This window comes from Pristiophorus japonicus, chromosome 22 (genome assembly GCF_044704955.1).
Source record: "Pristiophorus japonicus isolate sPriJap1 chromosome 22, sPriJap1.hap1, whole genome shotgun sequence".
In the NCBI taxonomy this organism is placed as follows: domain Eukaryota; kingdom Metazoa; phylum Chordata; class Chondrichthyes; family Pristiophoridae; genus Pristiophorus; species Pristiophorus japonicus.
This window is the reverse complement of record NC_091998.1, coordinates 64,195,246-64,207,503: the sequence shown is the minus strand read 5'-3', so window position 1 is coordinate 64,207,503 and position 12,258 is coordinate 64,195,246. Positions and strand designations below refer to the sequence as shown.

Sequence of the window (12,258 nt, the reverse complement as noted above, 5' to 3'; positions counted from 1 at the left end):
CTTCTCTGAACTGCCTCCAAAGCAAGTATATCCTTTCGTAAATATGGAAACCAAAACTGCACGCACTATTCCAGATGTGGCCTCACCAATACCCTGTATAGCTGTAGCAAGATTTCCCTGCTTTTATACCCCATCCACTTTGCAATAAAGGCCAAGATACCATTGGCCTTCCTGATCACTTGCTGTACCTGCATACAGTTCTTTTGTGTTTCATGCACAAATACCCCCAGGTCCCGCTGTACTGCGACACTTTGCAATCTTTTTCCATTTAAATAATAACTTGCTCTTTGATTTTTTTTCTGTCAAAGTGCATGACCTCACACTTTCCAATATTATACTCCATCTGCCAAATTTTTGTCCACTCATTTAGCCTGTCTATGTCCTTTTGCAGATTTTTTGTGTCCTCCTCACACATTGCTTTTCCTCCCATCTTTGTATCGTCAGCAAACTTGGCTATGTTACACTCGGTCCCTTCTTCCAAGTTGTTAATATAGATTGTAAATAGTTTGGGTCCCAACACTGATCCCTGCGGCACTCCACTAGTTACTGGTTGCCAACCAGAGAATAAACCATTTATTCCGACTCTCTGTTTTCTGTTAGTTAGCCAATCCTCTATCCATGCTAATATATTACCCCCACCCTGTGAACTTTTATCTTGTGCAGTCACCTCTTATGTGGCACCTTGTCAAATGACTTCTGGAAATCCAAATACACCACATCCACTGGTTCCCCTTTATCCACCCTGCTCGTTACAGGGTTTCTTGGTGACTATCTTATATTGATGGCCCTTTGTTATGCTCTTTCCCACAAGTGGAAACATTTTCTCTGTGGACGCTCTATCAAAACCCGTCATAATTTTAAAGACCTCCATTAGTTCACCCGCAATCGTTTTTCAAGAGAAAAGAGACCCAGCTTGCTCATCCTTTCCTAATATGTGTACCCTTGCATTTCTGGTACCGTCCTTGTAAATCTTGTCTGTACCCTCTCCAGTGCCTCTCTGTCCTTGAGGGAGAAAGGAATAGAAGTATATGCTGATGGGGTTAGATGAATTAAGGTGGGAGGAGGCACCCATAAACACCGGCATGGACCAATTGGGGTGAATGGCCTGTTTCTGTGTTGTAGATTTGATGTAATTCTATCCTGTGTACAGGTTGAAACGCCCTTATCCAAAACTCCCTTATCCAAAACTCCCTTATCCAGAACTCCCTTATCCAGAACCACCCCTCATCCAGAACCATTCCCGGCCTCCGGGTGGCGCATGCGCAGAACACCGACATGAACAAATTGAAGTCCTTCCTCGCTGCCGACTCCAGCAATCGCTGGCCTGACCCCGCGATCCACCGTCCTCCCCCTCCCCCCCCCCACCCATTATCTCTCTCCCGCACTCCCGGCCGCGAGCCAGCCAGCCCCGATATCCCCTTGCTCAGTACCTGTACCATCCAATTTAGCGTGACCACCCCTCGTCCGGAAAAATCCCTTATCCAGTACGGGCCAGGTCCGGAGTGTTCCGGATAAGGGAGGTTCAACCGGTACTAATGTTCTTCTAGTTTCTGCAATAGCTGTAGCTCGGAAGGTTGACCAGTTCTTGGGACTGGTCCCTGTGTGGAAGTGCTTGGTCCCAGTGCATTCTCAGCCTTTCCAAGACCGTCAAGTCAACAGTGGGGAGAATTGCCACAGTGGGTCTGCTCCCCAGCACGGTCATTGGCATCGTGCAATGTTGCCCACGTTGCCCTGTGATGCCCACCCAATCAATTAGTATGCTGATGCTGACTCGCCTGACTTACGATGGTAGCAGAGGCCTGTGTCCCAGCAAGGGGTCTCTCCATCTCCCCCACCGTTGGCTCCATTGATCTCATTTCTAACCGAGCTCACAAGTCATCCATGGAAGTGCCACAGGAGAACGATTACTCTTCCCCGTCCTGTGGCGGTGGGGTATGTGGTCTTTGTATTGGCCATGCTGCCCCCCCGGCCCACGACATGTGGTTCTGACTTCTTGCCCACCTCCGATTTTAATCGCTCCACCACTGGTGGCCGTGTCTGCAGCTGTTCCGTGTCAGCTGTGGCTCAGTGAGTCGTACCCTCTCTCGCCTCTGAGCCAGAAGGATGTGGTTTCAAATCCCGCTCCAGGGACTTGAGCACAAAAAAAATCTAGGCTGACACTGCAGTGCAGTGCTGAGGGAGTGCTGCATTGTCAGTGGTACCGTATGTCGGATGAGATGTTAAACCAATCAATCCCTCGATTAACATAACAAAAAAACATTATTTGGTCATTATCACATTGCTGTTTGTGGGAGCTTGCTGTGCGCAAATTAGCTGCCGCATTTCCCACATTACAACAGTGACTACACTTCAAAAGTACTTCATTGGCTGTAAAGCGCTTTGAGATGTCCGGTGGTCACGAAAGGCGCTATATAAATGCAAGTCTTTCTTTTACACCCTGAGCTCTGGAACTCCCTCCCTCTACCTCTCTACCTCTCCGTCCTCCTTTAAGACGTTTCTTAAAAGCTGCCTCACCTGTCCAAATATCTCCTTGTGTCATTCGGTGTCAGATTTAGTCTGCTCACGCTCCTGTGAAGCCCCTTGGGACGTTTTACTATGTTAAAGGCGCTATATAAATGCAAGTTGTTTGTCTCACTGGGCAGGGCGAGTGTAAAGTTTAAATCCATAAAAGGTGTTGCTGTCAACTTGCAATATATTAATATCCATAATCTGGCACATATCTCGAGTTGCTAATAATACCATATGTAATTGCTAATTGAGGATTTTGCACCAGTGATAAGCGGCCCTTTTCCAAACCTGCAGGCCCATAATAAAAAGAAAAAGAAAAACTTGCATTTATATAGTGAAGGAGCGTGCGGCAAACCTGTCCCATCCACCCTTTCCCTCAACCACTGTCTGTCCCACCTGTGACAGGGACTGTGGTTCTCGTATTGGACTGTTCAGCCACCTAAGGACTCATTCTAAGAATGGAAGCAAGTCTTCCTCGATTCCGAGGGACTGCCTACGATTAGCGCCTTTCACTATCACCAGATGCCTCAAAGTGCTTTACAACCAATTTTGGAATGTAGTCACTGTTGTAATGTGGGAAACGCGGCAGCGAATTTGCGCACAGCAAGCCCCCACAAACAGTAATGTGTTAATGACCAGATAGTCTACTTTTGTGATGTTGATTGAGGGATAAATATTGGCCCCAGGATACTGGGGATAACTCCCCTACTCTTCTTCCAAATATTGCTATGGGATCTTTTACATCTACCTGAGAGAGCAGACGAGGCCTCGGTTTAACAATATTTAATAGGTTTAGACAGGTGGTTGAAGAAAAGGGGAATGAAGAGTTATGGGAACAGGACAGACACATGGGGTTAGGATGCAACTCATGTAGAGACTAGACACCAACGCGGGCTGCTTACACTGAGCCAGGAGATTGGAGTGCAGCCGGGACCAGAGTGTTAGGAAAAAAAACGGGCCTCAGACATGTGACCCGTCTGGAGTTTCTGTTTATTCAGCAAGATAAGAATTCTGTTTTGTAACAGTAAAGTTGCTTACTCAGCAGGTTAAGGGTTACTCACTGTGTAACTGTACGGAGTGGCTGTTTATTGAACAGGGGAAGATTTACAACTTGTGTAACTGGACCTGATTATGCATTAAGCAGGTTAAGGGGTTATACACTTTTTATAACCAAGAATGTTATCTCCGAATCTACTCAAGATGCCCAACATCTTTTACACTTTATTTGCATTCTTTCGCCCCCACCCGTTCCTCACGAAAGGCCGTGAGGAGAGCCAATTCCTAGCTCTCTGCCTCGGCCGTTGTATAACTGGAATGTACGCTGGGTTGTTATTGTTAGCCCTCTTTCTCCTCCTCCCCCTCAGGGTTAAGTGTTTGTCTCTAACTATTTCCCAGTTGACCTAGTCGAGCTTAAGGCCAATGAGCCGAGTTCTGTGTTTGGAACTACCAGGTTTTACCATCATCATCATAGGCAGTTCCTCGAAATCGAGGAAGACTTGCTTCCACTCTAAATGTGAGTTCTCAGCTGACTGAACAGTCCAGTACAGGAATTACAATCTCTGTCACAGGTGGGACAGATAGTCGTTGAGGGAAAGGGTGGGTGGGACTGGTTTGCCACATGCTCCTTCCGCTGCCTGCGCTTGATTTCTGCACGCTCCCAGGTGTCGGTGGGGGTATTGCACTTTATCAAGGAGCCTCAAAGCAGGTTTTACCAAGACACAACCGACCAACTGTCTCTGGGAACTTGGGCCACTTACTGGGCAAATGTTGAAGCCTTTCTGGGCAAATGTTGAAATACCTATCAGGAAACCAGTGTGACTTCAGGAGCACTCCAGCATCTCCTTCACTTCAGTCTGAAGACCAGGGACTGGAAATTCATGAACTCCGTAGCGCCATGAAATGGCGATAAAATAAAATGGTGGCCGTCGCCCTTTCACCAACTGGTGGTGGTTACCACGGCGGCCGCCATATTGTTCTCCCCCTTTGCGTTGTTGGTAACTTTCACAAAAAATGGCGGCGTGGTGACGTCAATTGTCGTGCAATGCCAACTTAACGTCATCAACGCAAACTTCGACCTGTGGGTCCTAAGCACACCAACTTAACCTGACTAGCAAGCTGGCTGACAGTGGCAATGTCTGCCGCTCCTAAAGGCACACGCATACTCATCATTCAGCTTAAGTTTGAATTTCAGGATTTGAACTGTTTTTTAAAAATTTTATTGAAGTGGTGTTTTTTTTTTAAAGTGTGTAGGGAGTGCTGCTGAACGCTTGCAAGGGCTCGGGTGGTAAAGGAAGACAGAACATGCTGCGAATACTCAGCCGGCCACGTAACATCTGTGGAGTTCACGTCTTCGGTCGACATGCTGCCTGACCAACTAAGTGTTTCCAGCATTTTATGCTGTCATTTCACATTTACAGCATCTGCTTGCAGAGGGAAGAGGAAGACGCCGAAAAGGAGGAATCAGACGGAAGGATGCATCCCATTCAGCCCCTTTGTGACCGGAATATCCGGGATGGAATCATCCCCCTGCGGTCCCACTGTCTGGGAATGTTGCATTTCTTGGGTGTGTGAAATGAGGAAGGCACAAGGGCGGGCTTGTGCTGGCGGGAGGGCGGGAAAGCAAGATGTGCATGCCAGAAGGAGGATAATGTACGAGGGTACCCGCATCTTGTATCCTTGCACAACCCCCCAATCGCTCGCCTACTAACAATCTGCCAACGATGACGAGGCGCACCTTCCATTCCCGTCCTCACCTCACCCCGTTGGTAGAGAGGATGCCGGCCATTGTTGGCAGGGTCATGGTTGAGCCCTTGGCCAGTGGTGGGGCTGAAAGGATACAAGATGTGGATACCCTCGTACATTGTCCTTCATCTGGCATGGATCTCTTGCTTTCCCGTCAGCACAACCCTGCCCTTGTGCCCTCCCCATTTCACACACACACAAGAAATGTAACGTGCCCAGCCAGTGGGATCGCAGGCGGTTGATTCCATCCCGGATATCCCGGTCACAAAGGGACTGTCTGCGGTGCATCATTCCGTCTGATTCCTCCTCTTCTGCGTCTTCCTCTTCCCTCTGCAAGCAGATGCCGTAAATGTGAAATGACACAATGTTGACCCAAAATGCGAACTGTTTTTCTCTCCACATTTGGGACTTCTTTTAAATATTGAATATTTCTTAAAAGGCAGAAAGGGCTGAAAAATGCATTGATTCACAGCATTTTATTTTTTTATTGCTTCCGTGTGCATGGCCCCTTTAATTCTCAGACCTCATCATTGCCCACAATTCCCTGTGAGGTCCAAAGCTTTGCTCCCAGAGGCTGTGGGAAGCTGCAATGTCAGATCTGGACACAAACTTCGTCCCGGACCCCTCCAGCAACGCCACCAGGGCCTCGTTGCACGAAGGTGACCATCTCCATGACCCCCAGACCAATTTCACTCATTTAGCGTTGCAGCCATTTCCAATGGGCGTTAACTTGTAATACCGGCAACTTTGCAGGCGGAAACAAAATTTTTCCCCCTTAGCCTTTGATTCTGATTGTTAGGCCTTTGCTGCAGTGAGATTTAAAGAAGGAACTTGCATTTAAATATTTTTAGGACCTCAGGACATCCTAAAGCGTGTTACAGCCAATGAAGTACTTTTGAAGTGTGGTCACTGTTGGAAACGCGATAGCGTTTGTGCACAGCAAGCTCCCACAATGTGATAACATACGAATGTAAGAAATCGGAGCAGGAGTCGGCCGTTTGGACCCTCGAGCCTACTCCGCCATTCAATAAGATCACGGCTGATCTGATCTTGGGCTCAGCTCCACTTCCCCGCCCGCTCCCCATAACCCTTCACTCCCTTATTGCTCAAAAATCTGTCTATCTTTGCCTTAAATATATTCAATCACCCAGCCTCCACAGCTCTCTGGGGCAGAGAATTCCACAGATTTGTGACCCTCTGAGAGAAGTAATTCCTCCTCATCTCCGTTTTAAATGAGCGACCCCTTATTCTGAAACTATGCCCCCTAGTTCTAGATTCCCCCATGAGGGGAAACATCCTCTCTGCATCTACCCTGTCAAGCTCCCTCAGAATCTTATATGTTTCAATAAGATCACCTCTCATTTTTCTAAACTACAATGACTATAGGCCCAACCTGCTCAACCTTTCTTTATATGACAACCCCTTTATCTCAGGAATCAACCTCGTGAACCTTCTGAACTGCCTCCAATGCAAGTATATCCCTCCTTAAATACGGAGACCAAAACTGTACGCAGTACTCCAGGTGTGGCCTCACCAATACCCTGTACAGTTGTAGCAGGACTTCTCTGCTTTTATACTCTATCCCCCTTGCAATAAGGGCTACATTCAATTTGCCTTCCTAATTACTTGCTGTACCTGCATGCTTACTTTTTGTGTTTCATGTGCAAGGACCCCCAGGTCCCTCTGTACTGCAGCATTTTGTAATCTCGTCCCATTTAAATAGTAATTTGTTTTTTTATTTTTCCTACCAAAGTGGATAATTTAAATTTTCCCACATTATACTCCATTTGCCAAATGTTTGCACACTCACTTTACCTATCTATATCCCTTTGTAGATTCTTTGCGTCCTCCTCAAACATTACTTTCCCACCTATCTTTGTACTTTCAGCAAATTTGGCTACGTTACACTCGGTCCCTTCATCCAAATCATTAATATAGATTGTAAATAGTTGAGGCCCCAGCACTGATCCCTGTGGCGCCCCACTTGTTTGCCAACTTAAAGATGACCCATTTATCCCGAAACACTGTTTTCTGTTAGTCAGCCAATCCTCTATCCATGCTATCCCCTATCCCCAACCCCATGAGCTTTTATCTTGTATCGCAACCTTTTATGTGGCACCTTATCGAATGCCTTCTGGAAATCCAAATACACCACTTCTACTGGTTCCCCCTTATCTACCCTGCTCGTTACATCCTCAAAGAACTCCAGCAACTTTGTCAAACATGATTTTTCTTTCATAAAACCATGCTGACTCTGCTTGACTGTATTATGATTTTCTAAATGTCCTAGTATTACTTCCTTGATGATGGACTCCAGCATTTTCCCGATGACAGATGTTAGGCTAACTGGTCCTGCTAATAGTTTCCTGCTTTCTGTCTCCTCCTTTCTTAAATAGGGGTGTTACATTTGCGGTTTTCCAATCCGCTGGGACCTATCCAGAATCTAGGGAATTTTGGTAGATTACAACCAATGCATCCACTATCTCTGCAGCCACAGTTAAGATCCTAGGATGCAGGCCATCAGGTCCAGGGGACTTATCCACCTTTAGTCCCATTAGTTTGCCTAGTGATTGAGATTGTTTTAAGTTTCTCTCCCCTCCTCCCCTCCCCCCCCACCCCACAATAGCCCCTTGATTATCCACTATTGGGATGCTTTTAGTGTCTTCTACCATGAAGACCGATACAAAATATTTGTTCAAAGTCTCTGCTATTTCTGTTTCCCATATCGATTCCCCAGTCTCATCCTCTAAGGGATCAACATTTACTTTAGCCGCTCTCTTCCTTTTTATGTACCTGTAGAGGCTCTTACTGTCTGTTTTTATATTTCTTGCTAGTTTACTCTCAAACTTTCTCTCTTTATCATATTTTTAGTCGTCCTTTGCTGGTTTCTAAAAATTTCCCAATCCTCTGGCCTACCACTAATCTTCGCAACATTGTATGCCTTTGTTTTCAATTTGATACCATCCTTTACTTCCTTAGTTAGCCACGGATGGTTCATCCTTCTCTTCGAGTCTTTCTTTCTCACTGGAATATATCTTTGCTGAGAGTTATAACATATCTCCTTAAATGTTTGCCACTGCTTATCTACTGTCTTACACTTTAATCTATTTTCCCAGTCCACTTTAGCCAACTCTGCCTTCATACCTCTGTAATTGCCTTTATTTAAGTTCAGGACACTAGTTTGAGACCTAGCTTTCTCACCCTGAACTGAATTTGAAATTCTACCATGCTGTGATCACTCTTCCCAAGAGGATCCTTTATTATGAGATCATTAATTAATCCAAACTCGTTACACATTACCAGATCTAAAATAGTCTGCTCCATGGTTGGTTCCACCATGTATTATTCCAAGAAACCATCCCACATACATTCTATGAACTCTTCCTCAAGGATACCTTTGTCAATTTGATTTGTCCAATCAATATGAAGATTAAAATCGCCCATGATTATTGCCATACCTTTCTTACAAGCCCATTATTTCTTGATTTATATTCTGTCCTAGAATGTGGTAAGTGTTTAGGGGCTTGTAGACTACTCCCACCAGTGACTTCTTCCCCTTATTGTTTCTTATCTCCACCCAAACTGATTCCACATCTTGATCTTCTGAGCCAATATCATTTCTCACGACTGCTCTGATCTCTTCCTTTATTAACAGAGCTACCCCACCTCCTTTTCCTTTCTGCTTATCCTTCTGAAATGGCAAATACCCCTGAATATTCAGTTCCCAGCCTTGTTCACTTTGCAACCACGTCTCTGTAATGGCTATAATGACAGGCCATCTGTTTTAGTGATATTGGTTGAGATCTAAATATTGGCCAGGACACTGGAGAGAACTCTCCTGCTCTTCTTCAAAAGATAGTGTTATGGGATCTTTTACATCCACTTGGGAGAGCAGATGGGACTTCGGTTTAACGTCCCATCCACCAAGGAATTTCCTGTTTGTTTTGAAAAAATTGTCTCCTTTTTGGTGAAGGATTGTGCATCACTGATGCTCTTTGCATGCTCTGTTTCAGTTTGGTCTGTCGGTGAATCAGAACATAAGAAATAGGAGCAGGAGTAGACCATTCGGCCCCTCGAGCCTGTTCCACCATTCAATAAGATCATGGCTGCTCTTCGACCTCAACTCCACTTTCCTGCACTATCCCCATATTTCTTGATTCCCTTAATATCCAAAAATCTATCGATCTCTGTCTTGTATATACTCAAAGACTGAGCCTCCACAGTCCTCTGGGGCAGAGAATTCCAAGATTCACCACCCTCTGAGTGAAGAAATTTCTCCTTATCTCAGTCCTAAATGGCCGACCCCTTATCCTGAGACTGTGACCCCTGGTTCCAGACTCCCCAGCCCGGGGGAAACATCCTCCCTGCATCTACCCTGTCAAGCCCTGTAAGAATTTTGAATGTTTCAATGAGATCACCTCTCATTCTTCTAAACTCTAGAGAATATTGGCCTAGTCTCCTCAATCTCTCCTCATAGGACAATCCGCCCATCTTCTGAAGGTCTGATAAGAATCGAGTGAGCGCTGGCATTTCCTCGCTAACGGCATGTGAACTTTGTATTCTTTTGGTTCACTGAACCCTTCTTGTTGATCAATATTGCCCTGCGCTTGTTAAACATTTCACAAGCTAGGAGCCCCTGACAGATGACACCAAATGTTAGTGTTTTCAAAAAATGACTTGCTTCTAAGTGTGAAGTCCATGACTTCATCATCACAGCTCAACCAGCACCGCAACTAGCGAGCGTGCCGAGCCAGCCCAGAAAACTACACAGCTTCAACAACTTACATTGATATAGCGCCTTTAACCATGGCGCTTCACAACAGCGTTATCAAACAAAATTTGACACCAAGTCACATTAATTGGTTCACGTTGATTCCTGAGATGAAGGGGTTGACTAATGAAGAAAGGTTGAGCAGGTTGGGCCTCTACTCATTGGAGTTTAGAAGAATGAGAGGTGATCTTATTGAAACGTATAAGTTTCTGAGGGGGCTCGACAGGGTAGATGCAGAGAGGATGTTTCCCCTCGGGGAAATCTAGAACTAGTTTCAGAATAAGGGGCCGCCCATTTTAAATGGCGATGAGGAGGAATGAGAGTCGTGAATCTTTGGAATTCTCTGTCCCAGAGAGAGGTGGAGGCTGGGTCATTGAATATATTTAAGGTGGAGATGGACAGATTTTTGAATGATAAGGGAGTGGAGAGTTATGAGTGCTATAGACAGGCTGGATTCCTGGGCCTTGTTACAGCATTGTGTGTTGGGGAAGGAGTGAGGGGGCCATTCCAAAGCAATAGATAGCATCAGAATCCTTGTCCTACAGGTTCCGGGGAGCCAGAGCTGTGTGAGTGTGTCCCAATTGTTGGATCGTTGTAAAGCAGAATAGATTAGTGATCAGAGTTCACCCTCGGGCTAGGAATACAATGCATTCCTCATCAGCATGGTGAATACCTCTAAACTACAGACAAACTTCTTGCATCTTTAAGTGCTTTATTTTATATTTAAGAGGTGTCCCATCTAAAATGAACTTCAGTATAAAATGAGAAGATTTAGCCCACATTCAGAGTCATAATATATGAGCATGATCACAGGCAGTCCCTCGGAATCGAGGAAGACTTGCTTCCACTCAAAGTGAGTTCTCAGGTGACTGAACAGTCCAATACAGGAATTACAGACTCTGTCACAGGTGGGACAGACAGTGGTTGAGGGAAGGGGAGGGTGGGACTGGTTTGCCGCACGCTCCTTCCGCTGCCTGCGCTTGATTTCTGCATGCTCTCGGCGACGAGACTCGAGGTGCTCAGCGCCCTCCCGGATGCTCTTCCTCCACTTAGAGAGGTCTTTGGCCAGGGACTCCCAGGTGTCGGTGGGGTTGTTGCACTTTATCAGGGAGGCTTTGAGAGTGTCCTTGTAACATTTCCTCTGCCCACCTTGGGCTCGCTTGCTGTTTAGGAGTTCCGAGTAGAGCGCTTGCTTTAGGAGTGTCTTGTCGGGCATGTGGACAATGTGGAGCTGGTCGATGTGGTCAGTGCTTCGATGCTGGGGATGTTGGCCTGATTGAGAACACTGACGTTGGTGCCGCCCATCCTCTGTCATCGAATATATGAGCACATAAATCGGACCTCACAGATTATCAAAGGTGGGTGTGTCTGGGGGGGAGGGGAGGAAGGTAGAAACCTTTCATTGGACAGCCTGGTTGTTTAGTACCAGGAAATGTGCTGGTCCTTCGCTGCTTCCAAGTCTCGTCTACTCGTTCCTTTCCTGGGTTAGCGTCCTATTTCTGTGTCAGCCGTGGCTCAGTGGGCAGCACTCTCGCCTCTGAGTCAGGAGGTTGTGGGTTCAAATCCCACTCCAGGGACTTGAGCACAAAAATCCAGGCAGACACTCCCAGTGCAGTGCTGAGGGAGTGCCGCACTATCGGAGGTGCCGTCTTTCGGATGAGACATTAAACCGAGGCCCCGCCTGTTCTCTCGGGTGGACGTAAAAGATCCCGTGGCACTATTTCGAAGAAACTAAATTGAAGGTAGAGAAAACATTGTTCAAAGTCGAGGAAGAACTTGGGGAAATGGTTGGAAGTGACAGAAGCTACAAGCTGAACTTAACTCTTCACACTTGGCCTGAGTGTGTTAGGGAATGGTCTATAGCTTCGTGTAGTCAATACTCAGGGATAAAAGGGGACAATTCTGGAATAAGTAGGTAGAAGGTCAGAAACCTTGTCTCACATGTTCGTGTGTGAGAATTCAAGACAATATTTAGTAACCATGTGTTAAATGATTTGTGGAATGTGTGGTTTGTGGCGAATGATTGCAGCTCTGGGCGCGGGAGGTATTTTAAAGGAGGACCTTCCACTGCAGACACTGTCTCATCCTACTTTTTTCTTCCTCTCTTTATTGCGTTAGAACATTACAAATCTACCAGAACCGCCCACAACAGCCAATCGCCTGGACAGTAAGTGCACTTAAAACTGGTCTCGGTTTATAAAATGTCAGGGATTATCATCATCACCATAGGCAGTCCC

At 46.1% G+C, this 12,258-nt stretch overlaps 1 protein-coding gene across 2 annotated transcripts in view; it reads left to right on the top strand.

Annotated features, from left to right (window-relative positions):
• LOC139235111 (synaptobrevin homolog YKT6) overlaps positions 1-12,258 on the top strand; it is a 54,534-nt gene that overhangs the window by 35,435 nt on the left and 6,841 nt on the right. For both annotated transcript variants that reach the window (XR_011588420.1, XR_011588419.1), the window contains exon 9: positions 12,140-12,188. The gene's annotated coding sequence lies outside the window, so the exon portion shown is untranslated. The remainder of the gene's footprint in view (positions 1-12,139; positions 12,189-12,258) is intronic.